Here is a 24,630-nt window from a genome sequence, read left to right as displayed (position 1 = left end):
TCTTATGACACCCTTGCAGAGATCCGGGTCTCTTGCTGATGCCAAGGCAGGAATAGCAAGGAACCAAATACTGTGACCCAAAGCTTCTTCTTGTCAGTGCCCTGGTACAAATAAATGTAGACACCAGGCCATGCTCCTAGAGTTTCTCCTGCAGCACAGGAGCCCTTCTGGCCTCTCTTGAGCCTGTACATCAGTAGGACAAAGCAGAGCCTTGACCTTCGGGGTTGTCTTCTGGCACCAGTCACCTGCCGAGCCCCAGGGGCCACCGCGCATCCCCTGGGCTCCAACAGACTCTTCCCCTCCCGCATGAAGCAGCGCTGGCCCCCGTGCCAGGCAGGCCACAACTGCTCAGATGAGCGCCTTTGATAAATGAACACCCTCCCACTTCCCTGCTGCATGGAGCAGATAGCCGCAAGCCAAGGCCATTACTCAGAGTATCATCAGGTGTGTAGCTGTATCCTGCGCGCTCCGAATTGGCAGGGAGACGGCGATTGGAAGGAAGCTGAAGCCAAAAGGGCTGTGGCACCTGGCCAGCTCCGCCGTCGATTTTAAAGCTGATTCTGCTTTTCCTCCAGCGGAGCAAAACAACCATATTTTTCATTTTGCAAAGGACAAAGCTCAACGGGGCTTTTTGCTTTTTTTTTTTTTCCTTCTTCTTCCTTTTTTTTTTTTTTTTTTGCTTTTGCTAGGAATTTATTGAACGATGTTACATTATTCTTCTTGCTGTCAGGAAACAGGCTGACTCCCCTCCCAAGTAGTAAAGTTTGGCTACTGAGCAATCAGGCTGCATGGGGCTTTTTGGCCACTGGTGAGGCTACTGTCTTAGCTGGTGGCCTGTGGACGTCTTTCAAACGCTTGGCATCAAAGACCTTTGGCATCGGAGTTTCCCTATCAATGGGCAGCAAGCGGGTAGCACAGCTCGTGGGCCCAAGGAGAGCAGAACCCCGCAGCTGTGCAATGTCTAGTGAAGCATCTGGTTTGCTTTACGCTCTATGTGCACTGCATGTCATCCTGGGAGAGCAGCCCTGAGCCGCTTGGGACGCGGGATGCATGGTCCAGGGCCATCAGGGAAGGTCCCCCTGCACCCAATTCCCTGGGCGAGCTGAGGAATCCAAACCCCTGGTTATCCATCCTCACTGTGCACCTGAGCAATCCACCATCATCTATGCCAAAAACCTGGCACTTGGCCATCCCCAGACATCCTATTCCTGTGCTGGAGCAGGTCTCAATCGGGGGAAACTTCTCTGGCCATGGAGAAATGGGAGAGAGCAAGAGAGCTGCAGTTTCCCCGCTTCGCCGTTCCATTATTCATTGTTAGCCTCCCCTCGGGCCGCCCTGAACAATTTCCTTCCCCTCCCCTCCATGTACACCCTTCAAATGGTTTTAGAATACGGCACTGAAAAATAAAGTTTTTTTTTTTTAAAAAAAAAAAGAAAACCCAAGGCATTGAAAACATTCAAATATATTGCTCGGCTCTTTCCTCCCTGCACCATTGTCTTAGGAGGGCTGGCGCGGGACCAGACTTTTTTCTTATTACCAATCTTAACTACTCCACTGGGCATCGAAAAATAAAGCCCTATAAAAGTCACTAATTAAATAAGTTCTCCCATCTGACCTAATACAAGCAACATGGGAGGTTGCACGATTTTTATTTTATTTTATTTTCTTCCCCTCTCTTTTGTCAAGCCCACCCTTCTGATGGGGATTCGTTGTTTTGCTGGTAAGGGAGAGGGATTTCAAGGTCACAGAATGAATAAATGATGATAATGCGCGGCCGCAGGGAGGAGCGGGCACAGCAGACACTTGGAGAGCGACCGAGCGAGCGTGGTGGGGGCCCGGGGACTCGGCTGCCTCCCCCGGCCGCATCCCGGGGGGGTGAAATGGGGCTGGGGTTCCCCCTCCCTGCGGTGGCTGCAGGGGCTCTCAGCATCACTGCTGTTGTTCGCCTCACAGCAAAAAGCATTGGGGCTCCCACTGACACCAGAGCGGCCCCTTCTTCAACAACATCATCGTTATTTAAAGATAATAGTAATAATAGCAATAATAATAATAGCAATAATAATAATAGCAATAATAATAATAATAATATAATTTTTGCAACTCGCAGCTATCTCACACCCCTCCCCGCCTCTGCGGGGCTCCCCGGCTCTGAACTCCACAGGGTGTGTGCCTACCCGAAAACAAGCAAGACGGAAAATTAGTGGCTGGGTTTCCTGTTATTCTTGCAAATTTCTGATGGGTTCGTGCAGTCAGATATTTCGCTCCCTCCCTTCCCACCACCCAGCCTCCTTGGGCACCCATCTGGGCGAGCCCACAAGTGAGAGGAGTTGGGCGGTCTCAGCCCGCTGCCCCACTGGAGGGCAGGTGATGGGTGCAATCATGTCTCACACTGTCATTCTGCCCCCGATCCCCAGATCATCAGCACTGCTTTATAATAAACCCCTTGGTTTATTTAGGGATGAGCCCTTAAGCACAGCAGCAACCTCAGCAACGCAGTGCTGGGCCATTGCAAGCCCATCCCCGTCCCCATCCCTTGGCTATTTGGGTCTGCTCCAAATCCAAGGAGAGAGAAAAAGGATGAAAATGCAAAATTCCCAATTCCAGATTGGCTCCCCAACATCTGTGTGCTGTATTCAACACAACAACCCCAGCGTGGGTTGCTCCATAGCCCTACCCACAAGTCTGAGGCACCTGACAGGTGACAGGTAGCCCTGGATTTCCAGAGAAGATTGCATTTTACATGCTTTTTTTTTTTTCTCTTTATTTTCTTTTCTCCCGACTCCTCTGTAATAAGACCGCCTCTTGCTGCAGCATCCCGGGGTTTTCTAATAACAGGAAGCCAGGGAAGCTGCACGCTGCCCGCCCTGGCCCCAGCCGCGTGTGGAAAGAGGTGTGGCTGCCTCCAATTTCGAGGAACAGCACCGTCAGGGGGGGCCTCGCTCTCACCTTCCTTAGTCCTCGGGCTGCTTTTCACCTGCTCCTGCACTATTTTATTTTTTATTTTATTTTGTTTTGTTTTATTTTATTTTATTTTATTTTATTTTATTTTATTTTATTTTATTTTATTCTTTACATTCTAAATAACCAAAGCGATTGCAACTGAGAACGGACTCCTGCAGAGAAAGAAAACTCAGCGCATCCCTGCCACATTTTGGGACTGATGCAAATGGTTGGAGTGTGCACCATCAGGGGATTTCCCAACTTTCTTCCCCTTTTATTGCCAGGGGAAGGCAGTGCAGGGCATGTACCGAAGTGAAGGCTGGGTCTGCCTGGCTGTAAAAGCTCTCGGCTGCTGCTCCTGCCTCTGCATGCCAGCAGAGCGAGGCAGCACAGACCTCTGGGGACACTCCTGACCGCCCCGATTTAGCTTATTCTAGGCCATGCTGAGAATTATTACCTAGAGGAGTCTGCCTCTCTTCCCTCTTCACCGAGACTAGCTTTTCTTATTTTAGCTTGGTGCTGTGCTTTCCCCCAACAGGGCTCTTCAGGCTGCTCCTGCGCCCTGGCTAGGATGCAGAACCAGCAGCTGAGAGGGGACTGCGGCAGCAATGGTGGCAGCCTTGCCAGGCTGTTTTCCTACTAAAACCTCCCAAAATACAGTCCCTGGAGCAGGGGTCACAAAAAGCCACGCAGCACACGCTGGTCGTGGCTCCATCCTTGTTTGTCCTCTGCAAATTGGCACGATGGCCCAGCAAACCTGAGCAGCAGCACAGAGCAAGCAGGCTGGTGGCTCAATCCATAGAAAGACATCAAACGATTTGGTTTTCAGATTTTCCAGCAAATGCCCTCTGGCTGTTCGCATTATGCGAGTATTCCTGCATACTTGTTTATTAACGAGAACCCCGTGGAAATGACAAACCATAAACAAATGCAGGAGAATGTCCCTAGAACAATTAAATTTGCTTTGCACCAGCTTGTGGCCTGGAAAAACAGCCCTGAATTGGGCTCATGTCAATCTAGTCATGAGACAAATATGTTGTGTGACTTGGCTTAAGTGACCAGGCTCTTAGCTCGCTTTCCACACGGTCGTGAGCGCTTTCAGATAAGTTTCAATGCAGTTGACACATCAAGACAAGTTGCATTATTTTTCTGTGCATCATCTGTACTGTAAAGGCTTCCTACCTCATGTGTCTTGTGTTGCAAGTATGGAGGAGGAAAACATCAGAGATACCTGCCCAGGGCCCTTGGGAGCTGATTTCCAGCAAATAAACTGTGGAGCAAGAGTTTGTCAGGGTGAGATGAGCACAAAAAGCAGCAGTGATGGAGTGAGCTCATCTCCAAGCTCCACAAGACACCTTGGCCAACCTGTTAGCAAGCCTCCTCTCACGTCTTACCATGCAACTGAAGAAGGAAACCTTTAAAATGCACAAGTTCTTTGTACATTAGAAATGAGTTAGGTGTGCACTGTCACTGATTTATTGCCCACACAAGTGGGATTAGGAGAGAGGCCAAGTCTTGAGCTGGAGCACAGGGAGGAGCCACAGAAATGGTAGCAGAATATTGCAGGTGATGCCGAGCTGACACGGGACGTGGTCCTCTCTCTAATAACTTTGTCTGGGCCAATGAAGTCTCTCGTTGTCACATTGCTTTGCAAAAATCCCTGACAGTTCCTTTTTTCCTGCAGGCTACTAAGCGGGAAAGACTTTGGTTTTTCCATGGGTAAGAAGTGATGGTAATTACAGGTGTTTGGGGCTGCTCTGGGAAAAGCTCGCCTCCCTGACACACAGGGGACAAGTCACAGTGCTTCTCCGACCAAGCAAGGCTGTGAATCAAAGGCTGCTTTATTGCAGGAACACATTGTTCCAGGGGAAAAATAAAACATCTTCTTCTGAACTGAGTGCAAGGGTCCTGAAAGGACCTTATGTGCCCTTAGTTTTGAAATGCAAGGGAGCCTTCCTGGAAGATGATCTGTGGAGAAAAAAGGGAGGAGCTGGTGTATTTTTTGTTGTTGTTGTTTGTTTGTTTTTTTCCACACATCTCCTCAGTGCTGGAGGGCAGGGGCAGAAATTTCGTAAAATGGCAATGTAAAAATCATTTAGTCATTTGCAGACGCCTTTATTGGGAGGCATTGCCTGTTTCCTGCAACGTCTCATGTTTAATGGTCAATGCAATGCAAAAAGCACTTTTAGTGGGAAATCTGGCACCGCATGAGGTGGTAGGAATTAGTGTACGTGGATTAGGAACTGCTTATACAAGGTGCAGTACCTGTGGTCTTTTGGCCAGCCACATCCAGCCATTCACACTGAAAATCTTGGTGGTTTTCATTGCTGAACTCACCTCTGTATGCAGCTGGTGACCTTAGTAGTGATGGTGGTTGTGAGTTAAAGCAATACCACAACCAGAAAGTTGGAGATTTGTGCTTTGGAATAAATAGGGAATTAATTTTTCACTGATGAGTAAAGGTGATGGTAATTTCCACAAAGCTTCAGGTAGTTTCTGCAGGAAAAAAAAAAAAAACAAAAAACAAAAAACAAAAAAAAAAAAAAAAACCATTGGCTTGTTAAGGATGGCCAGGTTTAATGGATGGCAGAGAAACAAAATGGATTGCAAATGTATTCTAGCTTAGGTTCCAGCAACAAACCTCTAGAAACACTTTGTGTTTCGTTGGTGCTTAGGGACTTTAAAAATTAAAACAACCAAGATCAGAAAGCACACAAATGTGCCACTGTGTACTGCAGAAATGTTAGAAGACATTAATACAGATCACAGAATATATGAGTGTTTTCCTGTAGTCACTCATACCTTAAATATAACAATTCAACTGTGCATTTACATCAAAATAAATCGCCATCGAAGACTTAGTGAAAAGGGCTTATCTTTTTATTTTATTTTAATTATGCTTCTATGGAAATAGCTGCATGTTTCTAGCTTGTTAGGACACTGTCAAGAAGGGAATAACCCATTACGTACTTCATTATTTTCCAGATAGCAGAGAAAATCTCTGAGGAATATTTGAAATGTAAAGGGTATTACAATACCTAAAATCAAATAGCATGAATTTTGATGATGTGTCAGACCTTGCAACTAGTAATGCTAATGTTGATTTTGGAGGAGCATTACTCAAACTGTACCTCTATAGCAAATGACACGAGTATTTCCTTACAAGAAGCTGATCTATTCGTTTTGTAAATAATACGACAATATAAGGTATAGGTGGATTTTATTTTATTTTTTTACCTTTCTTTATTTGCAAAACTAAAGCTTCGGAATTACTCCTGATATTTCATTACGTCAGCCTTCGAGACAGAAGCGTTGAGGCAAATCCCTACATATTCAGAGCTATGAGCAGCATTCAATGAGCTAAAATATGCTTTATGATAGTCTTAAAATCAGAATTGCCAGGTCTAGTATGTGCTGAAATTTATGGGAATGCATTAAAACTACTGCAAACTGCCTCTGACAAGTAATTTGCTCGTAACTCTGGCTTCAGCACACATCATGGCGATGCGGTGCAAGGGGAAGGGACGCTGCTCAGCAGCAAGCAGACCCTGGCTTTCAGTGCCAGGCTTTGGATTTTGATTTCAACAAGGAAAATTATCTTAACCTACTTTATCCATTTTTCTCTGAGAAAGGAACGCAGTTGTTGTTTCCAGAAACTCTCTTGATTTTATAAAATGTTTGAAACTTGAGAAGAGACTGAATATGCTTTGTCTCCATGAGAACTACTTCATCCTGATAGATTTAGTGGAGAATGTGTCTGTGCTCCATGAATCTTCCCCTAAGAAATAGCCGAATGTATTGTTTCCAAATACTAATTCTCTCAACTTCTCAAAATCCCTTGGCACTTATTATATTCATTCCTCGCAAGCAGTAGTGAAAACAAATGTTCTTTGTGTAAACAGACTTTGACAGAATGTGGGAACCTAAATAAATATGGTTATAATATGGCATAAAAATCAACTTCAAATCTGAAGCAAACTGAAATTGCACGTGTAGAGTCTTGTCGTTCAGCTTCGGAAAAATAAATAAATAAATAAATAAATAAAATGAATACTGAAACGTATTAAAATAGGTAAATATCAGCACCAGGGACAATCTGAAGCTCCTAACGGCACCATACGGTTGAAGATGCGAGAACTGAGTAAATATGCAATGTTAAGTAAAGCAATTTCTCCAAAATGTCCTTTTGCCTAAAAGATGATCTCGTATGTGTTGTTTCCCTCCAAGAAAACTGAGCGTCCTCCCGGTGCTGCCAGAGATGTGGGGCGTAGCTGTCCCTTCGGGTGGGCAATGACGTCTTAAGACCGATGGAAACCAAAGATATTTTGAAACATTTACGTGGCTTAGTTAAGTTAGAAAAAAAAAAAAAAAGAAAGAAAGAAAGAAAAGAAAAAAAGCCCTTACTCCAGAAAACACGACTGGCCACAAAGCCTTTCTATGAGATTGGATACCCTGGGTGGTTTTCTGAGGCATGGGTCCAAAGGCCAAAAGAGCAAAACCACCCAAAAAGTGTAATAATTACCCTTCGGGGCAATAGCTGTATGAAATGGAACTTATGAATAAGAAGAAGGAAAACCCATTAAGTAATATTATTGACATGCGTCTGACGTCACCGATAGCCAACCAGCGCTCTCCCCCTGTACTCCGGATTTCTGAAACCATTTCTTAATGGAATAAGGGTTTTTAATTCATAGTGTCTTTCTACAGATGCTTGAGCATGCAGGTTTGCCAGCCATTCACAGTCCCAGCCTGCATGATGTTAATAAATCCAAGATTTAGTTGAAGCACAGTAGTAGTCCACTGTTGTATTAGTATGCAAACAAGTTTCAGCTTCACGCAGTAACGTGAAATTGCCATATATCAGCATTTCTTAAGCACCTGTCCACGGCAGTGCCAAGCCACTCCAAGAATTACAGGGGGAAGAAATGAGAGAGACCATTTTCCATGCGAGATGTACTGCTGCAGCAACAAATATACCTTTTGGTTACATAGTGCAAACAGACTTCGCTGCCAATTTCAGAGGCAAAATAAAGGAAAACAGGGCTCAGACGATGCTACAAGCCTGAAAAATGTGTCTGGACCACATAAGAAAGGCATAAATGGAAGATTTGTGACTCTTGAGGTTTTTAACTTTTAGGGTCCAAACAGCTGCTTTACTTCCTTGTTTTAATAGTAATGCAGCTTGAAGAAGTGAAATCAGAGCCGAGAGAGGATCAGCTGAACAAGGCAGTTGTAGGACCAAAGCTGGGTACCCACTTAAGGGAGGGTGAAAGGGTGGTCATGAAGATGGGGGCAGTCCCAAAGCCAGGCAGTACCTCCCTTCCCAATACCCATGTCTCTTCTCCTCAACTTATCTCAGCAGACACAGCTCCTGGCGAGTCAGGTGTGAAGAAGACATTTTTCTAGAGAAGGCATACCAGCAAGTTGTGCTTCATGCTGTCTGGGCTTAGGGAGAAAGTGAAGTCCTCTCTCTTTGTAGGTACACTGAGGCATGAAGATGCTGATTTCTCTAGAGTTGGTCCTTCCTTTGGATTTTTTTTTTCAGCATTACAACTTCACAGCTTTAATGGTGGTTCTCCTCACTGCTCAGGGCATTGGCCTTAATACACTTTACACTTCCCTACACTTAATATTGGCCTTAATACACTTTAAGGAAGTCGACTCCATTTTTGTGAAGCGACATAATATTTTGATGGGTAAAGAACGGGCAATTCGTACACCCAAATTCAAATATTAATAGTGGCTAAAAAGAAGGACTTTAGAAAGCACCTGGGTGTTAATTGTGTTAATCTTTTGAAGGTGTTCTGAATGCAGCAGCAATTGTCCATCTGCGGGGTGAGCGGCACTTGAGAGATTTTCTGTATGTTGGGATGGATGGTCAATTACTAATGCCATTTCTGAGACCTCGGGTGCCTGCAAATGCTTTTATGCTGTAGTCTTCCTTGTAGGTGTGCTGTACCCATCCTAGCATGTGCCCTGGTGCTTTTTCCAGCTCCCTTTGTTTGCTGAACCAGGCTGCAGTATGCAAAGATGCCCACGAAGGTGAGGAAGGCCAGCTCTGGGGCCACCCACCGGCAGGAGGTGGACTTGTGTATCAGCACAGCTCGCCTGCTGCCACCCCTTTTCATTTCAGACTGAGTCAACCCTCCAGACACCAATGAATGTGCTCTTGTAAACAAACGCCAGGGTTGGTTTGTTTTCTTGGTGCTGCTGCTGTTGGGTGTTTTCTTTCTCGTCCAGCTAAAGCAGCTTTCCCTTCAGAGAGCAAAGCAACACAACCTTTGCAGCCTCTTAAGCAACTTTTAAATGGTCCCTGTTGGGATGGGAGCCTTTGCTTTCCTGGGGAAATTGCAATGCTGAGCACAGCTCAGGACCCCATCCAGTGAGGGTGCCTACTGTAGCGCTTGGGGGGTGCCACTGAGGAAGGCAAAGGTTGCACTGAGGGCAGGAGAGCATTAAAAATACAGGGAGAAGCTCAGAACTCTTCCATGACACTTCCATGTCCCATCCTCCGTGGGACATGGGGAAAGATGTGGCAGAGATTGCCAGCATAGCCCAGTGTCTCTTTTGCATCCCTCCTCTGTTTGCCTCCTGCAATTATTTTTTTTAATCTTGCTACCTTCAAGCTTGTTTGGCCTTAGCCACACTGACAGCTTCTCCTCATCCTGACTGAACGCTACCAGTTGGCAGCACAGCATAGCCCACCAGCTGGGGTCCCGTTAGCTCTGGAACCTACTGATGGCTGTTGAGGGATGCAGCGTCCCCTTTCCCTGCCCTTGCCACCAAAGGGAACAGGGTGTCTCTAGCAGCAGCACTGATGTAGGTCTCTGTTGTCCCATTTTCTCTGCTCCTGCCCCCTCTGCCAGGCCTGGTTGCCCAAGAAAAGCCATTAATGTTAGATGCTGGACCATCCTTGCCTTTTGCTCGGGTGGTGGGAGCCGCCCCACTCTCCACGGGGAGGAAACATGACTCTTCCAAAATGCCCCGTTTGCTTGGCCACAGCAGCAAATGGGGAGCAGTGGGACCGTCCCTAAATCAGAGGGGATTCTGCCTCTGCACATCCCAGTTCGGACATTGAACGTTATGAAACCAAGGATGACTAAACTGGTCTCATGGGGATATTTCCTAAGGATGCTGCCAGCCTTCCCGTGGGTGAAGATGCTCCCATGGGTTTGTCATTCTTGTCTTAAGAGGAGCCACTTCAGTGCTGTTAACTGTAAAAAGGCATATTTTCTGAGCTTACCACAATAGCCCAGCCACAAACAGGGAGTTTTGGTAAAGAAAAAATTACACTTCACTTTAGGATCAGCCGGCAAAGTTTCTTTGCCACCAGCTTTTCTCTCTTCTTTTTGTTATTTTCCCCTTGAAGCCGTTGGAGACCAGTAACCCCAGTTCATCCAGCAGGCTCCTTCTCACGATGCATCTAACAAGCTTAAAGCTGTGGGGCCACGCTACATCCCAACACAGCTAGGTTTTGAGGCTTCGAGACACAGAGGAGAGCAGGCTGTGTCCCTTCCCTGAGCCTCACCTCTTCTACCGCTGCAAGACAGAGAAGTTGAAAGTAAAGCCTTTGAGTTACCAGCAATTTCCACTTTGGTGTGTTATTGGCTTTCCTGTAGTGCTTTTATAAGCCTGTTTATAAGACAATAGACAATGGGAGAAGTTGCTGAGGCTCCCAGTGGACACATGTTGACAATAAACCCGTGTAACAGAGGTCAAATGTGTGTTCCCAGAATAGCAGAGGGTAATGCTGCCTGAGGAACACAGCACTGCAAATGAACTGATACAGAAGAGATGTCTTATTGTCCAAGCCATTGAGTCAGCTTGGCCAAAGAAGGCTAATTTTCCAGAAGACCTGATCTCTCTCCTTACAGCAAGGATATGACAACATGTCTCCTCCACTGGTAATGCTTATGTCTATGCGAAGGTCCCTGTAGTCATAGATGTAAAGCTACTTAAAATGGTTTGACGTGTAAAGAGGCAACACCACCCTGAATGTTGTGTTCTTGACCAGGTGCCCCTGTCGGTGGAAAGCCTTTCTCTCCAAGCGAGACAGAGGAGTGAGTCAGACAGCACTTCATGTGGGTGGGGTGGCTCTGCACAGCCATGGGGGGAGGGAAGGAATTATAAAACGCTAAGTCCTATTTTTAGGAAGTTGTAACTTAGCTTTACTTTTCCCTCGCATGAAGTCTCCTTGGGCAGGAAAGCATTTTTAACACATGGTTTGCAAAAAGTTCAAAAATAAAATAAAAATTAATGACCAAGTGGAGTTTTCCTCTTTTGCTGGTCACTTTTCAGCTTCTTGTGGGAACCAAAAAGCATTGAAAACTTCTTTTCCCATGTGTGTTTGCAGATGTGGTGATTGTGCTCTGATGGCTAGAAGATGACATTGACTGATGGAGAAGGACAACCCCACGATCATTTGAGCCGAAGGTGAGCTGCTGGCACACAGACCACTTGGGTTGGGGTGTGAAAGCTAGCACACCAAGCTCCCCTTGGTGCTATGGGGGCTGCATTGACTACAAGATGGCATGAACGGCAACGCAAGCATGTTCATAAGCCTTTGGGTTGACAGGAAGATTTGCACAGGCTCCAGAAACATTTTTGCAAACAAAAACTTTCTTGGAAAACCATGTGTATCGCTCCAGTGAAAGTACACCTAGCCCACAAAGCGAACCAAGAAAGGCTGCGAGACAACCCAGGTCCCCTCTGTGCACCATCTCTGCAGCAGCAGAGAGGTGAGCTTGCTATCACGCAATGGCAACAGCTGTCCTGTGTTTAATGCCTATTTTTACTCATGCCTCCACTTTTCCTGGCACGCAAGGAGTGGAAGCAGAGGCACCGCACCCTGGAGCGGTGGGGGATATTATGGCAGGAGCGCGGTGCCAAGGTTAGGGTTAGCTCCAAGACTCCCCTTGATTGGCGTTGCAGCAATTTTATGACCAACTTTGTCATACAAATAGCAAAAGCCCTGGGCCTCCGGTTGAAAGCGGGCGTAGCCTGGGGTGTGGTGGGTGAGAGGGTTGATGGCACCTGGCAGAAACTCTGGATGTCTAGTGCTTCCAGCCAAGCCAGCAATCGGAAGTTTTCCCAACCACAATATTGGTTCTTCTTGGTTACTCAGCTTCTGCAGCCAAATTCTCAGCTCGCCCATCCTGCCCAATGCATTCACGGCTTCACAGTGACTGGCTCGTTTTGAGCAAAGCTCCTTCAGGGTTTGTTTCGTATTATTTCCAACTGTCTGGCCTAGAATATAGAGGAGCTAAGATAACTGCTAGGTGTCCCTGGAAAGATGCATGTATTCCTGGAAATCCTCTTCTCCCTTCATGAATTCCTTTGCTAGTAGTAGGTTTTGCTTTAGGAATGGAAACTGGCAATGAGAATCATGACCAGAACACCACTTTTCCGGTACACCTTGAAGGCCTTGCTCAAGGAACTATTTATTTTGCTCTTTTAAATGATGTTCATGTTGGCTTGATGGACACATTCACTTTCTTGAAATCGTAGAGTGCCCTTCTCCACTGAAGTGCAAAACCGTTATGATGCTGTGCAATCTAGTACTACCAGGTAGTGGATGATTCTTCATATTCTTCCTAGTTTCTATATCAAAGTCTTCAAGAGAAGGAAAATTCTAGGAAGAATAGAAAAAGTACCATGTTAGAAACTTACACAAAGCAAACAAGTGAGAGCAGAAAGTAAACAAAATCTGAAGACCTAACTGAAATATTATCTTCATAGCAGATATCCAAATTCATGTTGTCTGAGTTGGAAATAAACTTAAGATATTTATTCTAAACAGGTAGCAATTAAAATATTTGACAGGTATTTAGAAATTTATAATTAACAGAGTTTGGAATTTCTTTGCAACCATCTTGAAGAGGGGACAAAGTCAACCTTTTATCTTCATCATCAGCCACAAGCAAGCATTACAGTGCACTCATGGGTCTCTCATGTCGTTTCCAAAAGGGGCTGCAGAGACATTTTTATTTCTGGGACGCTGCTATGTGCAGTGGGTGTCCCACCAAAGCCGGTGGTTTAGTTGCCTCATTTGTTATACTGCTCTGTAAATAGGAAAAGCAAAATCTTCCTTGACCGCACCAATGCCTTACAAAGTTTCTCAGGAAAATTTGTAATGCATGAGGCATCAGCAGTCTCCCATATTAGCTTGCAGACTCCAGACATTATGCAACCTGAAGCTTTCCTAATTATGCTGTCCTCAACAATTCCTGCCCACACTTGAACATCCTCACACTCTTACAAGTGCGTGCAAAATCCAGGGTGATTTAACCTTTATGTTATCAGAATGGAATGTTTGATTTGCAGTCACTTAGGGGAAGAATTTAACAGTTTCTGATCTTAGCAAGGCAATTCATTCAAACCAAGGTCATGGAGCTTTGACATTCAGCCTCTTGTAGAAGAGGCAAAGAGATGTGATGATGGTGGACACCTTGCTGAAAACCACCCTTGCCCATCAGTGCACAAGAGTCAAGATGAGGGGGGGGGGGGGGGGGGTCACTCATCAGGGACCAGCAACTGCATCATCAGGTGTCTATTTGAATTTTGCTCAAGAAAACACAGTCATTGGCTCGCTCAGCTTTAATGCTCCAAGTGCAAATGTAACTGTGTGAACTGAAATGCCTGTCTCCTAATTTGGTCTACTAAAAATGAGACCGTTTTTAAAGTAGCTTGGTTGATTTGCAACCATCTCTGGCAGATGATTGTCCCAAACTTGCCATAGCCGGTCATGATAAGGGGATGCCCCAACATGTTAGACTCTGCTGCTTCTCTTCCCTTCTCCTCCATTACATGTGGAGCAAGAGGAAGAAGTGAGGAAGAGGACGTAAAAACCTTTCTTGAACTAACCAGGCAGACCAGAAGTATTTCTTGAGAAGTTTTACAGCTGCTTTGAGCCTCCTAACTTCTGACCTAAGCTGGTTCTGCATTGCCTCTCATGGGACTAGCTAAACTTTGGTTTAAGCAGGTTCTTCTTCCAGGAAGCTGAGCTGGCAACAGGGATTCCACAGATGGAAGCTGGAATACTTCATGGTCCACGAGCTGCGAGATATTTGGGTGAACTGGTTCCTACTGGTTCTCTTGCTGCTTCCTCCAAACTGTCTTCTCGCCTGCTGTTACTTGCCCTTCAGCTGAAGACACCAGCCCCTCCAGTCTGCACTTACCTGCATCTCACCATCGCCCATTGGAAGTTGTTATCTTTTTTGCTCTGCTGTCTGAACTGCCTGGGCGGTTGCTTTCTCAGCTACTTTCAGTTCGTTGCCAACCAATCTGGAGGGGCAGCATCCTGCAGCAGGAGAGTGGTTGAAGATAGTAAGTTGTCCAGCTGGCTCACTTGCTTTTGGAAGATGTGTGATCAAGCCGTAAATAGAACCATTTCCTGCGCTTTTCTTCCCAGACTTTATCTTGTTTATTCATGTGAACGGTACCTGGGGAATAGCTGCGTCTGGCCTTGTTTTTAATTTGCCTGTATTTCAGCAGCGTCATGTCATTACATTGGTGCAATACCAGATTTGGAGGAAATTCATCTGGATGACCTGTTCTTGATAGCCCTTTAACTATGGCCAGATGGAGCGTGAGCCGCCTGTGGCCACACATTGCATGGCAAGGAGCACAAGTTAGCATGTACAGCCGGGAAGACGTCAGAGCTCTCTTCACAGCACGCTTGATGGATGCTTTTACTCCACAAAGCACGAGCCAGAGCATCCAGCTGAAAAGGTATAGTCTGTTTCTTGGTGGTCTCCAACACCCTGGGCAGGTGAGGAGCTGCTCAGTGCCTCCTTCCTTCCAGAGAGGGATGGGGATGCTGGGGGGAGCACCAAGGAGCCTTGGGTCAAGCAGAAGAGACACAAGCAAAACCCATACACAGCAGCGGGTGTGACTATATGTTCATGGGATTTCCACTCTGCTCTCATGTCCCTGCTCAGTCAATGTGGTTTTGGAAAACTGCATTTCACTGTGTTGATCCCCCGTGTGTCACTCCTAACACTCTAACATGCAGAAACACTTAATAACACACAGGACTACACCATCTGCTTTGTTAGCATCTTCCCTGCAAGGATCTCAAAACACTTAAATCAGGGAAACATTTCTCTGTTTTTACCAAAGGACTATGTAGTGCCAAAGGATAAAGTGATCTTCGCAGGAATGCTTTCAAACCAAGCTTCCTGACTGCTTTTCCAAGGGCTGTTAAAGAATAGCGCTTTCATCCATCAGCCCTCACCAGTTCTGATTCCTGTGGCCGCCAGACTTTTTTCCAGCTTCCCTGTCTCCATGCATCACCAAGGGCCTTCCACTTTAGGACCTGGGAGGGCACTGCCTTAACTCAAGACTTCTTTTGAGGGTTTAGTCCCTTTGCATCACCACCAGCCTCAGGCTGACCCACTTTGGGAGATCTGAGCCGATGCAAGGAGAGGGTGAAGCTTCACCAAATATTTAGCTGGGGCAATCCAAAGAGCCTAAGGACTCTTAGCTTGGGGCTGCCACAGGGCTCACCAGCATCAGGGACCACAGGGATGCCTCCTCCTCTGCCTGAGGTCAGAGACACAGGGTTGGAAATAGGTTGGCTGGTGTCCACGTGGGCTGAGGAGCGAGGAAGATTCTGGACACCTTGTTTCCCATTTCATTACATGGTATGCCATACAACGTTTTTAAAGACGATCATGCTTTTTCACCCCTCTTTAACAAAGAAAGAGAGAACATGTCCCGCAGCATGGAGGGGGAGATGGGTTTAGCCGATGCTCAGCCCCTCCAGCAATGCGCTTGGCTCAACACCCCTTGCAGCTTTCCGTGAGCTTCCACGCCTGAAGGTCTCCCGCAGCTGGGCCCATCGCAGCAGTATGCAGTATGTCCCAGGTGATCGCAGCACAACGAAACTTCACTTTCTAGGATTAAACTCCAGGATTTCTCCACTCCTAAGCAAGTTCCAGCTCTCCAGAGTTAACAGCAGCTTGGCCAGATCCTGCTTTCAATTACATGCAGATGTAAAAGGCAGGGTAAGCACTGTGCTCTGCTATTCCCCCCAGGCCGAGCTGCTTGGTTGAATGCTGGGCCTCCTCACCTGCTGGGAGCTTGGAGGGATCCCCCCAAAACCGTGGGGGTGTCCCTCTCCCCGGCATCACCCTGGGACATCACGCGCCTCCTCACTGTCTGGCTCCTCCACGGCTGGGAAAGGGTTTGGATGCGATTCATTCATTGGAATCAAAACCCAACAAGTACTGGAAGAAAGTTCAAATGTATGCGAAATAGCTTGTCCAAAAAGCTGGCAAAGACAGCTTATTTTTCCTGTCTTACAAGAAGTTATGCAATCAAGTGATTAATTACCCATGGCACGGTCTGAGGGGTGAAAGATTAATATTCCTGGAGACTGCTGCTGTTGACCTTGTGCTATACCCGGGATGGGAATAGCCCAAGCTTCCCAGCAGAATAAACCTTGCCCAATGGCGAGACTATCTCCTCCATAGTTGAGTGAAGAGGTTAAAGTTTTATTTTTCTTCCCAATTCTGTCCCTCTGGCAGGAAATGGTACCATCAAAAGCCTCCCACCCATCTCCTGGATGAAAAGGAAGTTCAAATCTTTTATAATTCAAGGGCTGTGCCTCACACAGCCACAGCCGTGCAGCGGGAGCCCAGCCTCGGACTCGTGTGCTGGTGGGAAGTGGCTGAGCAGCGGTGCATGTGTTAACCAGCGGGACACGAGCTGCAAAACCATCTCAGCTGGTTGCACTTAGCCCCAGGGGGCGAACCTCAAATTCAATCCCCATTTCAAATGGCGGTTCTTTGCCTGCTCATTAGTGCACATTGTAATATTATTTCTTTCCTGGGGAAAAAATAGCATTTCCCGGGATGCAGCGGAATTATTAATTCTGCATGCGGTTGCAGTGCTCACTCATTCATTCTGCTCATCACACAGAGCCAAGGGGTACCACATTTCCGAGGCACAGGATGACATGCTTTCTCAGGCCCCGAGCACATTGCTCATCCTACCTGTCTTTAACACAAGTCTGTTTGCAGCAGTGATTTTCTGCCGAAAATCCTGCACCAGCTTGCTGTCAGCAATGTCAGCTTAGAACAAAGGTTATAAGATATTTTTTTTAATTGCTTTTCAGTAGTTTTCAGCTTTTCCAGGCTAAGTGTTCAAGAAGAACTTATTTTCCAAGGGAAAGGTGCAGAAAAATTTCAGTCATTTCAGTCAATGAAAGGGTAAGGAATAATGCGTAGCTTTCCTTACATTTAAAACCTTGCCCATTCTATTGTTTAGCTTCTATTCCATTCTTTGGAGCATATCTTAGCATATCCAACCCCTCGTGGGTGACTTCGCAGCCTTAAATACTCTTTACAAGAAAAAAAAAAAAAGCTCATTATTCAATTTTAAGCTATACACAGTATAGGAAGAGGGAGCAGAAGAAAGGGCTTGTGCAATTTTTCTTTCTCAAGTAGTGGTTTCCATCAAAGTGACTTGGCATGTGAAAGTTCCTAGAGAAGGAGAGAACCAAACGTAAGAAAGGAAACCAGGAAAAACGGGGTGGGGGACAAGGGGTTACTTCATGTGCAATAAATAAAACCTCCTGTAATCTTCGGTCTTGTGAAAAGGTCAGCAGGGCTGGTGCCAAATAACTCCTCGCTGCGGGAACACTGGACGGCAGTGAGGCTGTGAGGCCGGTGGGCGCCTCTCTACTGAAGTGAATGGAAAGAACCAGACTGCTAAAATGGTGAGAAGCTGATTTGGGGTCTGAGCGGCTTGGGAACGGCCTGTGTTAGCAGCTTTCAAGTGCTGTAACAGACCTCTGCGTGAGGTGGGGCTCACAGCTCCTTGTGTAGTCATTGTTGGCATTGGCCGTGGGACTTGTGTCTGAGACCAGACTGGAGGAGCTCTGGAACCTCATTTGTTCCTGGGCCTCTTATCACAGCCTTGGGTTCAGAATAGCTCAGGTTGGAAGACACTTCATGAGACCTTATGTTCTTACAGCCCTGTTCAAGCAGGATCAGCTGGATCAGGTCATGCAGGACCCTGTCCTGCTGGGTTTTGAGTATCTCAGGAATGGAGTCTCAGCACCTCTTTGTGCAACGTGTGTTGGGGTTCAACCACCCTCACAGCACAAATAGATGTTTTTAATATTTAAATGGAAGTTCCTTTCTTTCCAGTTGTGCCCACCACCTCTCATCCTGCCACGGAGCATCACTGGGAGGAGTCTGACTCCATCTTTCCTTCCTCCAGTAAGGTATTGATTTATGCATAGGGGTAAGACCATTCCTGAGCCCTTTCTTCTCCAGGTTGAACAGTCTCAGCTCTCTCAGCCTCTCTTCATATGACAGATATTGCAATCTCTTAATGATCTTTCTGGGTCATTGCAGCACATCTATGTTTTTCATTGGGACACCCAAATCTGGACCCAGCTCTCTGGGCCAAGGAGAGGGGAAGGATCACCTCCTTCTACCTGCTGTTAATGCTTTTCCTAATGCAGCCCAGGACGCTCTTGGCCTTCTTTGCCATAGGGACACATTGCTAGTTCACAGTCAGCTCGTTGTCCACCAGGACAGCAAGGTCCATCTGAGCTATTAGAGCTACGCTCCAGTCAGGCAGTTGGCCCCAAGCTCATACTGGTGCCTGGGGTTATTCCTAGCCAGGCGAAGGGCGTTGTGTTTCCCTTTGAACTTTGTGGGGTTCCTCTTGACCCATCCCTCCAGCCTGCCGAGGTCCCTCTGAATGGCACCACCACAGCCATCTGCTCTATTAACCATTCCCAGTGCTGTTCAGCAGTGAATTTGCTGAGGGTGTCCTCAGTTCCATGATCCAAGTTATTAATGAAGATGTCAAACAGTTCTGGCCCCAGTATCAACCCCTGGGGTGCACCACCAGTGAATGGTCTCCAGATGGGCTTCGTGCTACTGATCACAACCATTTGAGCTCAATAGTTCAGCCAGCTTTCAAGCCACCTCACTGCTCATTTATGTCATATATATTTCATCAGTTCCTCTATGAGGATGCTATGGGAGACAGTGTTGAAAGCCTTGTTTTGTTAAAACTGGCATAAACAACATCCACTGCTCTCCCCTCATCCACTGCGTCAGTCAGCTCATTGCAGAAGGCTGGCGTGATGGTCAGGCATGATTTTAGCACACCGAGTTTACCAGAGTGTGAGGTTTTGAGAAATCGGAGAAAGGGAACCGCACCTTTTCTCCCTCAGGCCTTGGTTTTCATAATAGTTGGAGGGAAATTAGCATTTGGGCTTTTGTTGTAACTAAGAATGCCTGTCTCCCTTCTGGGGAGTTATGTATAAAAGGCAGAATTTACTGTAAAAGCTTAGTTACGTGTGCTAGAATTTTAGTCTCTGCTTTGGCGTGAACTTAGAAAAATAATAATCATTTAAAAATAAACCTAGCTATTGTATTTAACCTTGGCCCGTGCAGCCAGTGATATTTTGCGAGACGTTCCAGCTATCCACAGATTCTTTTCACCGAAGCTTCCCTTCAGGAAACAAAATAAATTAATGATACAAACAGGAAGCAGCTGTCTTTTCCTAAATAATAATTAAAATGGGGTCCCCTTAGAGGAGGGGGGAAATAAAGGGGAGGGAAAAGACCTGAAAAACTGTCGGTTTAACTTTGACCAGCCTTCAGAGGACAGGCTTAGAATAGCGACACAAGCTGTGAGGCTGGGAGGACTTATTTTCTTATGAGCCATTTTTGGATGCAAGAAAAGGAAAAGGTCTGTGAGAGGGGCAGATGAGCAAGACAAAGGAATGTTGCTCTCTCAAGGCACATGAGCTCTCCTCCTTCAGTAGTATTCACATGGAAAGAAACATTAATCATCGTAATCATTGACGCTGTTCTTCAGCGGCTTTCATCTTCTATCAGCAATCACTAGGAAATTCCAGGGTGTTCCTGATGTGCTTTTTTTTTTATTATTATTGTCTTTGTCCCAGACTGTTGACTTGACATAGTCACTTCAAATTCCACTTTAAGAAGGAAGAAGGACAAGAGAGCTGGAAACGCTTGGCTCCTTCCAGCCGGCGGGGAGGAGGAGGAGGTGGTGGCGAGGAGCGTGGCACTGGGCAGGGGTCCCGGAGGTGCAGGACCCTTGCCCCAGGGGCTTAGCACCTCTGCCTGCGGGTGACCACAAACATGCATTGGTCACGGGCGAGGAAACCAGGGGAGATAACCAAGGCCAGCGCAAGCCACAGGCAGCCGAAGAGCTAGGACGTTTTATCTTTTGTTAGGACTAGTTGATACAGCGTGGCGGTGCATTTCATAGCAGCATGGAATCACATTTTATTGAAAACCACAGTTTTGAGTTTTGAGCCTCTTGGGAGATAACACCAGTACGTAAATGTACGGCATGGCCCTGAGAAGCCTCGGGATGCTTCCTTGGTGAGTGCTCTACCATTTGCTTGTGTAACCTTTACCTGTGGCACAAGGTGATTTGTGCCACTACACATAATATGAGCATGAATGGAAGGGTTTTATGACTGCAATCTGAGAGCCCATGCAGGAAAACCTGTGCCGTAAGGCCTGATGGGTTCGCCAGTGCCATCTCCCAAAACGTAGAGTCAGCGGGATGAACAAGGTTTGTGTTTAATTTGCAAGATTACAGGACTCTACTTGGCAAGAAAAGAGCCTTCTGTCAGCTCCCAAACATACCACCAAGTTGCTAAATGTGGTAGGGATTTACAGGTGAAAAAGGAGATGGCAGAAAAATTGGCGACAAGCTCTGTGACTCCTTCTGGTATTTGAGGGAATCGTCAGAATATCACAGATATTAGTTTCTATATCCTTTAAGTATGGAAACTCCAGGAGGACCTTATGGCATAGTCTCTTGTCCATGAATCAGTTTTGTACCAATTTTGACTTGAATTTGTCTAGGACTGATTGTTTTAAAATAGAAAGACAATAAGGCATCCAGACCTGAAGAAGATTTTAACACAATCCCTTTCCTTTGCCCTCAGTGCCCCTGTTACCTTTTTTCCCCCTTTCTCTCATTATATCTTGTCCTAAAAACTCTAGTTGGCATCCTCTGAGTGAAACGAGCAGTATTGGGTTTTCATTTTGAACTGGGCACAGCAGTCCTATATCTGTAGCACTAAAGGGGGAGTGCTAATCTAGTGGTAAAAATGCAAAGGCTTCTTTTAACAGCACAAGGCTTCGAAGCTTAACAAAGTTTGTGCAGAACTGTCTGAGACGCTTAGCAGCCTTCAGCAGGTCACAGACTTTTTTCCACACGTTTTATCTCGAGTTACCCTGAGATAAGGATGCTGTCTTCACAGTCACCATGGAAATTCCCATCCATGTCCTTTGTGTGAGAGGGAAGCATGTTATGGGTCTCTGAAGGAAAACAAAACATTTAAATGTGATGATTTTGCAATGTGCGTGCATTCCCTACTGGAAGCACGGTTTTGTCCTTGGTTCTATTTGTCTGTTGTCACCCATGCTCTCTGCTGTAATATCCACCAGCAGATAAGGTGTTGAGTTTGCATCCTTCGACTATGAGGTACACTGGATGAATACCACGAGCCAGAGTGTTCTCCTTCTGATAGCCAGGAATCAGGAGAGCTGATGAATTCTGGACAAGCACAGCAATTAAAACACTTCAAGAACAAAAAAAGGAGGTAATATTTCTCCAATGCCACAGAATCACCTCCAAGGGGTCCCAAGACCCCAAGTTTTGCATGCACTCGCTGCACTACGTGGAGCAAAACCAGCAGGGTTGCTTGTAGTGTTAAACTTGAAGCTAACATGCACGACTTTGCAGGATCCAACCTTGCTGAAATGCAAGAGCAGTAGGCATCCTTCACTTAGCATAACTTACCTTCCCAAAAGAAGACGGAACAGTAGTAAAATTTGGTGAAAATCAATTTTAATTGACATTTAGACTAGCCAAGCACAAAAGAAGGGAGAAAAAAAAAGGAAACATATGTCATTTGAGGCTTCTTGGCTCCTGACAGTACACGTGTCCTCATTTTTAGATCAAACTAAATTAATCTATTAAGGTACAGGAAACCTAATTTCATATCTGACTCTTCTCGAGCAGACACTGGAATACTGAAAAAGGCAGCTAGGTCTTTATCACAATGTACAATTCAAGGGAAGTGAGAGGTATTATTCATGTGGGTGTGACGTGATGGCCGTGCTGATTCATTCTTGCACTCCAAAGCCCTCCCTGTACTTCCTAAACCTTGCAGCACTCAGGGCTGCCTTGACAAGGGTCCTTATTTGGTGAAGAGGGCTACATATTTTGGCCAACCTTTTTTCCTCCCTGCCACAAGTTATTGTTGTGGAAATGGCTCACAGAGGGCTATTTTATTTTTTTTTCTTAAAGATTAGGCTCCCTGCAGCTAAGAATAACTTCCACAGTTATGTGAGCAGCGACAAAAAGTAAAAAAAGAGCATCAACAATGTGAATGTCAGCGGAGGCAAAAATCCCACTCCACCCGTCGCAACAGCAGTCCACTTCTGGAGGTCTTTGGGTGGCGCTTGGCTCATTTTGCAGCTTCCTCAGTGGGACCCACTGTTGGTGTGACAAAAGGGATAGCAAAGCGAGGATAAGCATCCTGCACCAAGTAATGCTTCTGGTACTGCAAACAGGCTGATAATCCAAGGTCACCAACCCCAGAGAGCTTTGAACATTGACAGAGCTAGGTGTTTTGTTCCATGAGGGATGGCTTGCTGTGAAGTACCCAAAATCTTCAACTGATGAATATTTCAGAAGGTAGCTCTTGGTGTAGCCATGCATGCTTTGCCCTCTAGCTGGAGGAGAGAATAGGATGAAGGAGCTCAGGATATACATCTTTCCTTCTTTTCCTTTCTGTTTTTTTTTTTTCCAGACAAGGTTTTTTTTGTGTTGTGTTGTGTTTTTTTTTTTCCTAACTTTCAGGGGTCACTGGCATCCTGATAGCTCTTGGTTTTCAGCAGTTTCTCAAAGCCAAAGGGAGAGACCCAGGACAGGAGACATCAAAGGACCAGCTGGAAAGATGCAAAGGGAAGGCTAACAAGGCTGCTCAGTTGTTATTCGGAGACTCATCTTTCAAATACTGTTTTCCAGGGAAGAGAAGGCTGAGAAAGGCTGAGAAAGGCTCTAACCGTTATCGCTACAAATAAACCCTTTAAAACACATACCAAGTAGGATGAATAAAGTCCCAAGTGCTTGTGTTTGCTGGGAAGCCAAAGCAGTTCATCTGAGCTACCTGCTGCCTCAGCAGCTTCAGGATTTTCTTGCACAGGTGGCAATAGGGATTCAGAAACCAAGTGGAAGTGAGCAAAACGATGACTAGAGCAGAATTATAACTTAATGCAAACGTCTAGAGCAGTTTCAGCATTGTCTGCTGGAGTGGGAACAAATGGGACAGCAAGGATGCAAGAGGGGTGGCAACGTCCGAAAGCAATCTTGTTGCCAAACACTTGCTAACATCAGACCCATAGAGTGATGGACTACTCGGGAATGATGCATAAAGCAGGCTTTGCAAATCTTAAACTGTCCAGCAGATTTTTTCTGCCACCAGTCAGCATCTCAGTCAACTGTGACCTGAATAAGGGTGGACTCGGTGCCTGAGCTGCAGTGAATGTGGTGGGTGAGGATGCTTGAAGACAATGACCTTTTGGAGGTGGTCATGCAAGAACAGGATAAAGCCATCCCTCATGAGTATGAAGGTACATAAAGACATAAAAACAGCCACGCTAGGTCAGACCAAAGGTCTATCCAACCTAACATCCGGCATCCATCAGAGCCCATGAGTGGAAGCCTAGGGAGAAGTAAGAACAAGGGCAAACATATACAGTACTTCCCCAGCCTCCAACTATTTTCAGCTCAGGAACTTCCTGAGCCAGATATGGCGTCTATGTATTTAGTAACTCTCAGTGGATTCCTTTTCCGTGAACTCTCCTTGAATCTCCATGTAAACTTCTATCCACAACACCCTTTGGTAAGAAGGTCCCGAGACCTGCTACCTGGTGCATGGAGAGCCATCTCCCTTTGTTGGTTTCTCAGGTAGCTGGCTTCAGGTAGCTCTGCCTGTTCCTGCACAGCACGAGACTGCAAAGGCTGCCCCGTCCCTGCTCCCACGCTGCTCACAGGCCTCTCATCCACCTCCCAGTCATTTCTTCTCCACCCTGAAGATACCTGCTTTACTTGGCATGGAAACCAAGCCGTAAGGTGGATCTTATGAAGGCCTTGCACTATTTTTATTCTCAGCCTTGCTTGCCCTCAGAATCCGAAGGGTCTGATTGCATCTCGTAGGCATGAATGAAAGCCTCCAGCTTGCTCAGAGCTGGAGTTCCAGCTCCAAGGCTGCAGGCATCGAGCCTTGGCAGACCTGTGGGGATATAAATAATAGCCTACACTCAGAGCTCAGGGAGGAACAGTTCCTAACCATGCTGTACTCATGCACAAGCCATTCCTGGAAGCCTCTTCGCTTTCCCATCCTCCCTTACACCTCCCTAACTTTGCCAGTAACCCGTACTCCCTTCACTTCCAGAGGTCTTGTGAGGTTATTCATGTCTACAACTTGCTCTTTGTAGGCTAACTCATGGAGTTTCTGGCAGCAAGCAGCAGCTTAGCCTGATTTCTCGTTGTGCTGACATGTAAATCCGTTGCAAGTGCCCAGGGAAACCAGGAGCTGCTGCCTGCCCAGGCCTTGCAGAGCACCTACCAAAAGCCTAGCGTGCTCGCCACGCTGTGTCGGTGTCA

At 46.3% G+C, this 24,630-nt stretch overlaps 1 protein-coding gene across 2 annotated transcripts in view; it reads left to right on the top strand.

Annotated features, from left to right (window-relative positions):
• Positions 1-24,630, top strand: part of LOC310900487 (uncharacterized protein) — a 220,257-nt gene that overhangs the window by 187,868 nt on the left and 7,759 nt on the right. For both annotated transcript variants that reach the window (XR_014585153.1, XR_014585154.1), the window contains exon 5: positions 11,294-11,373. The gene's annotated coding sequence lies outside the window, so the exon portion shown is untranslated. The remainder of the gene's footprint in view (positions 1-11,293; positions 11,374-24,630) is intronic.

This window comes from Anser anser (genome assembly GCF_964211835.1).
Source record: "Anser anser genome assembly, chromosome: 5".
In the NCBI taxonomy this organism is placed as follows: domain Eukaryota; kingdom Metazoa; phylum Chordata; class Aves; order Anseriformes; family Anatidae; genus Anser; species Anser anser.
This window is presented reverse-complemented; position numbering and strand designations above follow the sequence as displayed.